Genomic DNA, 11,454 nt, shown 5'->3' with positions numbered 1-11,454 from the left:
GATCGCAACTCGTGGTTGGTAAGAGACCCCAAGAGCAAGGCTGCCTCACAAATCGCATCCTACTACCTTCATAGTTCATTATGGGTCCTACGGGCCCTGGTCAAAATTAGTGTACCCTATAGGGAATAGGTTACCATTCCAGACGCAGCCTAAATTAACGGGATTGCTGTTGGCTGACTGAATGAAACCCCGGTGTAAAAGGCAGTAAAGTTAGTTAGCTGAGTTGCTGGATGACGGGCACCCTGTGGTGTGGCCGGCAGTGCCTTCCCATCGATCTCATCAGCAGCTCACGGTGGGAGACAATCAAAGAGGGCTTTGGAACACTTTGTGTTTTAGAAATCTAGAATGAAGGAAATGATTAACTATTGTGCTGTTGACAATCTGGCTTAGAGGGTGGTATGGGTTGAGGGCAATGTGTGGCATTTGCCTGTCTGCCAAATAGTCAATGGTATTATGGTCTCTTTTCAATCAAGTTCTTTAGTGACGCCTTTTCCTAATGTTGACAATGTATCACATTGTGAATGTAGTGCTGGAATACATGATAAGACAATAGAATCCCAGTAAAACATACGGATTAATCTGATTACAAAAGGAATGGCCTTCAAATTAGATCTTTTTACTATGTCATCAATGTATGAGGGCTCTGGGAGTGTGGTACCAGGAAAATAACCTCTTGCTCAACGTCAACAAAACAAAGGAGATGATTGTGGACTTCAGGAAACAGCAGAGGGAGCACCCCACTATCCACAGGACCGCAGTGGAGAAGGTGGAAAGCTTCAAGTTCCTCGACGTACACATCACTGACAAACTGAAATGGTCCACTCACACAGACAGCGTGGTGAAGAAGGTGCAACAGCACCTCTTCAACCTCAGGAGGCTGAAGAAATTTGTCTTGTCACCTAAAACCCTCACAAACTTTTACAGATGCATAATCGAGAGCATACTGTCGGGTTGTATCACCATTTAGTATGGAAACTGCATCGCCAGCAACCGCAGGGCTCTCGAGAGTGTGGTGTGGTCTGCCCAACGCATCACTGGGGGAAAACTACCTGCCCTCCTAGACACCTACAGCACCCGATGTCACAGGAAGGCCAAAAAGATCATCAAGGACAACAACCACCCGAGCCACTGCCTGTTCACCCCGCTATCATCCAGAAGGCGAGGTCAGTACCCGAGCCACTGCCAGTTCAACCCGCTATCATCCAGAAGGTGAGGTCAGTACAGGTGCAACAAAGCTGGTACCGAGAGACTGAAAAACAGCTTCTATCTCAAGGCCATCAGACTGATAAATAGCCATCACTAGCACATTAGATGCTGCTGACTATATACATAGACTTGAAACCACTGGCCACTTTAATAAATGGATCACTAGTCACTTGAATAATGTCTACATATCGTGCATTACCCATGTCATATGTATATACTGTATCCTATACTATTCTACTGTATCTTATTCTATGGCGATCTGACTTCGCTCGTCCATATATTTTTATATTCTTATTTCCATTCCTTTACTAGATTTGTGTGTATTGGGTATATGTTGTGTAATTGACACATATTACTTGTTAGATATTACAGCACCGTCGGCGCTAGAAGCACAAACATTTCGCTACATCCTCAATAACATCTGCTAAACACGTGTATGTGACCAATACAATTTGATTTGATTTATGTATTGGAGCATTTTTTGACTTTGTTTTGTGACTCATTTGAAATCCTTTCACCACCCCATACAGAGCTGCAGGTGTGTCATGTGCGTAGTATAACCACGACAGAGCAAGACACATGCCATGTCTCTGTCAGTAGGAGAAACCATACCATGACTCTGTCAGTAGGAGAAACCATACCATGACTCTGTCAGTAGGAGAAACCATACCATGACTCTGTCAGTAGGAGAAACCATACCATGACTCTGTCAGTAGGATAAACTATACCATGACTCTGTCAGTAGGAGAAACCATACCATGACTCTGTCAGTAGGAGAAACCATACCATGACTCTGTCAGTAGGAGAAACCATACCATGACTCTGTCAGTAGGAGAAGCCATACCATGACTCTGTCAGTAGGAGAAACCATACCATGTTTCTGTCAGTAGGAGAAGCCATACCATGACTCTGTCAGTAGGAGAAACCATACCATGTTTCTGTCAGTAGGAGAAACCATACCATGACTCTGTCAGTAGGAGAAACCATACCATGTTTCTGTCAGTAGGAGAAACCATACCATGACTCTGTCAGTAGGAGAAACCATACCATGACTCTGTCAGTAGGAGAAACCATACCATGACTCTGTCAGTAGGAGAAACCATACCATGACTCTGTCAGTAGGAGAAACCATACCATGACTCTGTCAGTAGGAGAAACCATACCATGACTCTGTCAGTAGGAGAAACCTGTGGGACTAAATTACTCACATCAGTCTCTGCATGCAGGCCTTCAGAGTAAAGGTCAACTTGAGAGTTAGTGAGCCATCTCATTGTACACTAGCCTCAGGGATGGAGCAGCCTATGACATGCACAGTTAGCTAGCTACACTCTGCCCCTCCCCCCGGGTCGCTGATGTTGTCTATGGAACACAGGTTAAACCATGAAGATGGAAGCGTCCTGTCCTGCCTCCACTGACCGTGGTGTATCCACGGTGACGATCTGCTGCAGGGCTTATGCCATCGTTATTGTGGGGGGCTAATGGGGACAATATTTCATCATGGCTGTAATAATTAAGTCCTGAACCAACCCCACTCCTGGTGGTTATATATGTCAATCTAGAAACACCATCCTCCAGGCCTGTAGTCCCAGCCCAGTAAACAACCTCCTTTTCTGAACAGGTTACAGGCAGCCAAGTCCAGTTCTTCACCACTTTTCCCCCCAACTCTCTAATTTCTCCCTGTCCCATCATTTCTCCCCTTTCTATCATCCCCTCTACCCCCATCTCTCCCAGTCCCCATCCCAACAGTGGGAGGGTGTCAGTAATTAAGAGGTGGGCTGACACCAGGAGGCTCCAGAGTGGAAGGGAAGGGGCTGCTACACCCCTCCCCTGGCCAATGACAGGAGAGGAGAGGACGTCCTTCCTTCTCCTTCCCCCTCTCATCCACACAGCAGCCCCACTCAAGGTGACAAATCCAGGTTGGCCCTCAGAGGGAAAGGCATCACATGGAGATGGGGTAGGGGAATGGAGGGGGTTGATTGCACACAGAGAAAGTGGTGTAATTGAGGTTATGTAGAGAATGGGAACAAGGGGTGTTATGTATTCTATAGTTTGTAATAAAGGAGGTAAAAGTACCTTTTTCTGTTTGAAATGTCTTTGGACACAATGCTACATTCTCATAGTGATGCAGTACGACTATTCTAGACAACATGCTGTTGCAAAACGGACAAGTCTTTCTTGTGTCAAAGTGCTAATTTTGACCTTGTGTTGTATGAAATCAATCAACTCAATGTGGTGCTTCCCACCGTGTAGGATGGTATGCTGCGTACAGTAATGCCACTGAGCTGTGTGTGTGTGTGTGTGTTTGCTGGTGTGTGTGTGTGTGTTTGCTGGTGTGTGTGTGTTTGCTGCTGTGTGTGTGTACCATGTTGGAAGATGTAACAGACACACACACACAATTTGTCCTCGGCCACTGTCCCTCACCCCAGTGACCCTGCCAGCACCCCAACCGGGTTAGTCGGGTGAGGAGGCGGATGAGGTCAGTGTGTCCCCCGTGCCACCAGTGAGAGGACATCTGCCATGCCAGTCTGTGGGCCTGGGATGTCTGCCAGTCACTCCACACACACAGTCACATCCACAGCCAAGACCACACAGTGCACAACAGAGACTACCATGCCACGCATGTAACAGATCCCGGTGGGTGAGCTCCCAAATTACAACAGAGAGAAAGAAAAACATGCAGGAGTTGTGTTGTAACAAAAAATGTGTGTGAACTGCAGAGAGTTCGAAATGAATTAGAAATGCATGGATTTCACAAGGTTTCCTCAGGACTTGTAATTTATCTACTTTGGTTTAGGTACAAGCATCATGAAACGTCTAACACAATAAATACATTTGACTTGGTGAAATTATGTTTTTTGGACCTAACTTGCTTACCACTTTATTCATGTGATTTCTTCCTTCACAGACCGAATGAAATAATGACCTCTTCCTTAATATTTGGTCAAATCCTTTTTATTTGATATATGGTTTCATAGAAAAAAGGGTTGCTCAACTTAGCCCCCTCTCCTCTACCATCTGACAAAACCTGATTTTAATCAAATGATTAAAAGCTAAATGGATTATTTCAGTTCTTTCAGATTTTTTATTATCGGTTTCTTTCTATGTATGTTCTCAAGTTGTTATTTTTGACCCCAAGTCAGTCTTTATGCAAAGAATTGAAACCCTGACAACATCAGACAATCGACAATACATTTCATCAATCACAGCATACCCACAATTCCCCCGGAACTGGGAACCTAGCAACAGCAGAAGTGAAGCTCCAAAGATTTAACGATTCCATTCCATTGGTGTATCTTTTCTTAATTGGCAGTGTTTCCACATACTGTATCTCTCTATGTTATTTCAGCGAAAAGGGTGCATTCTGACAGATCTCACTTTATTGGTATCGCGAAAAACCATGCCGCTCTCATCAACCTTTTATCCCCTTATTTTTAGACAAACGGTAAGGCTGTGGGGTGAAAGGATTCAACTTAGGCAGGAGTTATTTTAGAGTGTAGGCAGAGAGCGATCATTAGGAGAGGAAGCCAATTTTTTTAACCATCAGATACCACTCTGATTTCCCATTGGAGACAGTACACTGGCTATAGTGTCATAATAAAAATGCAGATTCTGACATTCGGTGTCATCTCCTGCTTGAGATCTGAGTACACAGACGTTAATATGCCCGTCTCTCACTCTCTCGCTCACTCGCTCGCTCTCACTCTCTCTCGCTCTGCTCTCTCTGCTCTCTGCTGCTCTCTGCTCTCTCTCTGCTCTCTCTCTCTTCTCTCTCTCTCTCTCTCTCTCTCTCTGCTCTCTCTCTCTCTGCTCTCTCTGCTCTCTCTCTGCTCTCTCGCTCTCTCTCTGCTCTCTCTCTCTCTCTCTCTGCTCTCTCTCTTTCTCTTTCTCTCTCTCTCTTTCTCTCTTGCTCTCTCTTCTCTCTCTCTCTTTCTCTCTGCCTGCTCTCTCTCTTTCTCTCTGCTCTCTCTCTTTCTCTCTCTCTCTGCTCTCTCTCTTCTCTCTCTCTCTTTCTCTCTCTCTCTCTCTCTCTCTCTCTCTCTCTCTCTCTCTCTCTCTCTCTCTCTCTTTCTCTCTCTCTCTCTCTGCTCTCTCTCTTTCTCTCATCCTCAATAACAGAAGCTAGGTGTCCTGTATTATCTCAAATAAAAGGCCTATCAAGTTGGATGTGTTAAGCTGTCTACCAAGTTATGTCCTAATCTTAGGCTCTATGTCTGTCTCTTTAGCATATTGTGTTTTCGGTGCTCAGTAAAAGTAAAACAGACATTTGAAAGTCAGACATCTGGTCGTCACTTATATCAGTGATTTTCATTCATCTCTACGTTCATCAGTCTTCAATCACATGTACATTTTTTAGCATTATTATCCCATATTTTTTTAATAATCTCGTATCATGGTATGACAACGAACCGTACAGGGACAGCACCCTAACAGAAAGTCATCAAGCCATCGAAAATGTGTCCAGTAAATGAAAGGACATTCTTTAAGAAGGGGTCTGTTAAAAGTCTCCACTTTTACCTGGTGCATTGACACTGCCAGTGCCATGACCCCAGATACAGAGAGAGAGAGTGTGTCCGTATTTATGGTCAGGCACCTCTTTGTACCCCACTTCCAGGAGAGGAGCACGGTGGGTCATCCTCTCAGTTTGAAGATCAGATTAAACAGAGGACCTGCGTCACCTGTGCGGCTCAGAATAGTCCCGCCTCCATTCTATATATCTATTTATCTCTCCAACAGCATATGGCATGATGAATGTGGAGTGTAGACAGTCAAGGGGAGAGGAGTGCGACTAAAATATGTTAACTAACAGGAGTGAATTACATTAATTCAGCTGTGGCAGAGCTGAGTAGCTGGAAAGATGTGTTGACCTCTCTACCCTTGTCTAAATGAATCCACTGGGAGCCACACTGAAAACAAAGAGAACATACACACAAGTGTTTTTTTCTCTGTTATTTTGTTTTTTCAGGAGTTGCAATTATGGTATTGCGACCGAACTGATGCAGCAGGCGATGGTTTTCACAACTTACATAAAGGGAATACATTACTAAAAGAGGCCCATTAGCGGAGGTATTTGCATGGCTGACTATCCAAACTAGAAAGCATCTCTCAATGTGTGGTTTCCCATCGTTCCTCTTCTAAAACATACACAGTATGCTGTATTTGATTGGCTGAAACAGACTTGTTCGTGTTCAGTGAGATAGTATTGAGCTGCAGTAACCATGGTGATTCAATACGACTTTCCTGTTTGCCAGAATCAGAAACATTATACTTTCTAAGCTAGGACATATCACAATCGTTCTACCATGTTAGTACAGACATCTCATTGACATACTGTATTGAAATTTTTAATTTTTTTATTTTACCTTTATTTTACTAGGCAAGTCAGTTAAGAACAAATTCTTATTTTCATTGACGGCCTAGGAACAGTGGGTTAACTGCCTGTTCAGGGGCAGAATTTGAGATTTGTACCTTGTCAGCTCGGGGATTTGAACTTGCAACCTTTCGGTTACTAGTCCAACGCTCTAACCACTAGGCTACCCTGCCGCCCCAAATTGAAATTCTGTATCCTGTTTATTGCTTCAAATTCAAGAATTGAATTTGAATCCATGAGGCATTTTCAATTCAATTCGGAATTGAGCCCAACCCTGACAGACACACATGCTACACACCCATTAGCCATAAATAAGACCACATTGTGTATACTGACACACATTCCCCCATGGGAAAAAGAAAGTGATTATCTTATCTAACAGTTAGAGAGGACCACAATGGAAATAAGTCCCAGATTTTATTGAAGCAGTAAGGCACGAGGAGGTGTGGTATATGGCCAATATACCACGGCTAAGGACTGTTTTTTACCCACGACGCAATGCGGAGTGCCTGGATACAGCCCTTAGCCGTGGTATATTGGCCATATACCACAAACCCCTGAGGTATAATATTTTGACCTAAGTGACATATAACTACAATGGTTCAGCGCTCTATTCAGACTTTATCGCTGAAACATTACAGAAAAGAAAGAAAGAAAGAAATGTAAAGGCAATTTCCTGCTAAGCCGACATATGCCACGTTGACCTTGCCTGGCTACCCAAACATCTTGCTCCGGGCCAAACGCTACGCCACGCCCATTGACGTTAGTGTCTTCTCTGCCATGACTACCTCTCTGACTTTTTTTATAGAACGTAAACACAGTCTAACCATTCCGATTGGACCAAGAAACCGATGGGTTGGGCCTGAGCCCAGAGCACACGTGGGTAAAGCGGCATTATAAAATTATTCTCTCGTTGGTTAGAGATGATCCAATCGTTGATAACCTTGTTTTGTACAACACCATAAACAACTTAAATGATGATGGCTGTCTCAGACTGAAGTATGTCGCGAATGATAGAGAGGCGTCAGGCAAGAGTACAAGTTAAAATACTTTAAAATACGACATAAGTCATTTTTTTGAGGTATCTGTACTTCACTATTTATATTTTTGACTAGTTTTACTTTTACTTCACAACCTTCCTGAAGAAAATACTGTACTTTTTACTCCATACATTTTCCCTGACACCTAAAAGTACTCCATTACATTTTGAATGCTTAGAAGGACAGGAAAAATGGTCTAATTCACGCACTTGTCAAGAGGACATCCCTGGTCATCTACTGACTCTGATCTGACGGAATCAATAAACAGAGGACATCCCTGGTCATCTACTGACTCTGATCTGACGGAATCACTAAACAGAGGACATCCCTGGTCATCTACTGACTCTGATCTGACGGAATCACTAAACAGAGGACATCCCTGGTCATCTACTGACTCTGATCAGACGGAATCACTAAACAGAGGACATCCCTGGTCATCTACTGACTCTGATCAGGCAGAATCACTAAACAGAGGACATCCCTGGTCATCTACTGACTCTGATCTGGCAGACTCACTAAACAGAGGACATCCCTGGTCATCTACTGACTCTGATCTGGCAGACTCACTAAACAGAGGACATCCCTGGTCATCTACTGACTCTGATCAGACGGAATCACTAAACAGAGGACATCCCTGGTCCACCCTACCTGACACCCTAGACCCACTCCAATTTGCTTACCGCCCAAATAGGTCCACAGACGATGCAATCTCAACCACACTGCACACTGCCCTAACCCACCTGGACAAGAGGAATACCTATGTGAGAGTGCTGTTCATCGACTACAGCTCGGCATTCAACACCATAGTACCCTCCAAGCTCGTCATCAAGCTCGAGACCCTGGGTCTCGACCCCGCCCTGTGCAACTGGGTACTGGACTTCCTGACGGGCCGCCCCCAGGTGGTGAGGGTAGGCAACAACATCTCCTCCCCGCTGATCCTCAACACGGGGGCCCCACAAGGGTGCGTTCTGAGCCCTCTCCTGTACTTCCTGTTCACCCACGACTGCGTGGCCACGCACGCCTCCAACTCAATCATCAAGTTTGCGGACGACACAACAGTGGTAGGCTTGATTACCAACAATGACGAGACGGCCTACAGGGAGGAGGTGAGGGCCCTTGGAGTGTGGTGTCAGGAAAATAACCTCACACTCAACGTCAACAAAACTAAGGAGATGATTGTGGACTTCAGGAAACAGCAGAGGGAACACCCCCTATCCACATCGATGGAACAGTAGTGGAGAGGGTAGCTAGTTTTAAGTTCCTCGGCATACACATCACAGACAAACTGAATTGGTCCACTCACACTGACAGCGTCGTGAAGAAGGCGCAGCAGCGCCTATTCAACCTCAGGAGGCTGAAAAAATTCGGCTTGTCACCAAAAGCACTCACAAACTTCTACAGATGCACAATCGAGAGCATCCTGGCGGGCTGTATCACCGCCTGGTACGGCAACTGCTCCGCCCTCAACCGTAAGGCTCTCCAGAGGGTAGTGAGGACTGCACAACGCATCACCGGGGCAAACTACCTGCCCTCCAGGACACCTACACCACCCGTTGTTACAGGAAGGCCATAAAGATCATCAAGGACATCAACCACCCGAACCACTGCCTGTTCACCCCGCTATCATCCAGAAGGCGAGGTCAGTACAGGTGCATCAAAGCTGGGACCGAGAGACTGAAAAACAGCTTCTATCTCAAGGCCATCAGACTGTTAAATAGCCACCACTAACATTGAGTGGCTGCTGCCAACACACTGTCATTGACACTGACCCAACTCCAGCCATTTTAATAATGGGAATTGATGGAAATGATGTAAATATATCACTAGCCACTTTAAACAATGCTACCTTATATAATGTTACTTACCCTACATTATTCATCTCATATGCATATGTATATACTGTACTCTACAACATCGACTGCATCCTTATGTAACACATGTATCACTAGCCACTTTAACTATGCCACTTTGTTTACTTTGTCTACACACTCATCGCATATGTATATACTGTACTCGATACCATCTACTGTATGCTGCTCTGTACCATCACTCATTCATATATCCTTATGTACATGTTCCTTATCCCCTTACACTGTGTATAAGACAGTAGTTTTTTTTGGAATTGTTAGTTAGATTACTTGTTGGTTATCACTGCATTGTCGGAACTAGAAGCACAAGCATTTCGCTACACTCGCATTAACATCTGCTAACCATGTGTATGTGACAAATAAAATTGGATTTGATTTGATTTGATTTGGTCATCTACTGCCTCTGATCTGATGGAATCACTAAACAGAGGACATCCCTGGTCATCTACTGACTCTGATCTGACGGAATCACTAAACAGAGGACATCCCTGGTCATCTACTGACTCTGATCTGACGGAATCACTAAACAGAGGACATCCCTGGTCATCTACTGACTCTGATCTGACGGAATCACTAAACAGAGGACATCCCTGGTCATCTACTGACTCTGATCAGACGGAATCACTAAACAGAGGACATCCCTGGTCATCTACTGCCTCTGATCTGACGGAATCACTAAACAGAGGACATCCCTGGTCATCTACTGACTCTGATCTGACGGAATCACTAAACAGAGGACATCCCTGGTCATCTACTGACTCTGATCAGACGGAATCACTAAACAGAGGACATCCCTGGTCATCTACTGACTCTGATCTGACGGACTCACTAAACACAAATGCTTCGTTTGTAAATGATGTGTGAGTGTTGGAGTGTGGCCCTGGCTATCCTTTAAAATAATGGTGCCACCTGGTTTGCTTAATATAAGGAATGTGAAATTATTTATACTTTTACCTTTACTTTTGATACTTAAGTATATGTAAAACCAAATACCTTCCGACTTTTACTTTTTTTTTACCAACTTTTACTTTTAAAGTCGGATTTTACTAGATGACTTTCACTTTCACTTGAGTCATTTTCTATTAAGGTATCTTTACTTTTACTCAAGTATGACAATTGGGTACTTTTTCAACCACTACCTAAGTGTCACATTTATTTTTTATTTTTTACATATTCTAGTGAAACCATGTTGCAACCATGAGTCAGGAAGACAAAAAGCATATATTTTTTATCCTGTAGAGTGATATTCAGCTGCCAAGTTAGAAAGTCAGGTAGTGTTTTATTTTTGCATCTGTTCCTTAACAACCTGGCAGCTGAGAGACATCTGATTGGACAGTTCTTATCGCTGTGCTGATGCTGCAGCTGCGATATATTTTTAACCTAGCTACCTACACTGTGCTGAGACACCGAACGGAACCTACGTGTGTGTCAATCACAAAGTTTTCCTTGTAGGGGTGTGATGAGGTGCCCTGAGCCCCAGCTAGTGCTACATTGTCTGTCTCTCTGTCACACCAACAGCCCTGTCAAGACACACCCTAATGAGCCAGGCTGAGCCTTACCGTTCCCCACCAGTGAAAGCCCCTCATCCCTTATCTCACATATTGATGCAGAAGCGAGACTAACACTGAAAGTTGAATGATTTTATGAAAAACTCTAAGCCATCACGACACCTTGACACACATGACAGTGAGGCCCAAAGTTATACGTTTCAATTAAACTTCCTTTTCAAGACATCATTGTGTTGAACTATTCTCCCAGCTTTAATAACCAAGGTTGGAAAGGCCCCAAGGCATGTTTGCCAATAAAAAATGACAGGACGGATTTTGACACTCTGTAAAGTGAGGAGTGATTCCGTACATGTCTCGCTCCCAGAAGATTACTCAAACAGCTACAGGAATAGAGAGAGACCTGTAGCCTAATGAACAAATGTAAGTCACCTTGGCTTAGGTGAGTGAATAATGGAATTGATAGC

Source organism: Oncorhynchus gorbuscha, linkage group LG01, assembly GCF_021184085.1.
Source record: "Oncorhynchus gorbuscha isolate QuinsamMale2020 ecotype Even-year linkage group LG01, OgorEven_v1.0, whole genome shotgun sequence".
In the NCBI taxonomy this organism is placed as follows: domain Eukaryota; kingdom Metazoa; phylum Chordata; class Actinopteri; order Salmoniformes; family Salmonidae; genus Oncorhynchus; species Oncorhynchus gorbuscha.
This window is presented reverse-complemented; position numbering follows the sequence as displayed.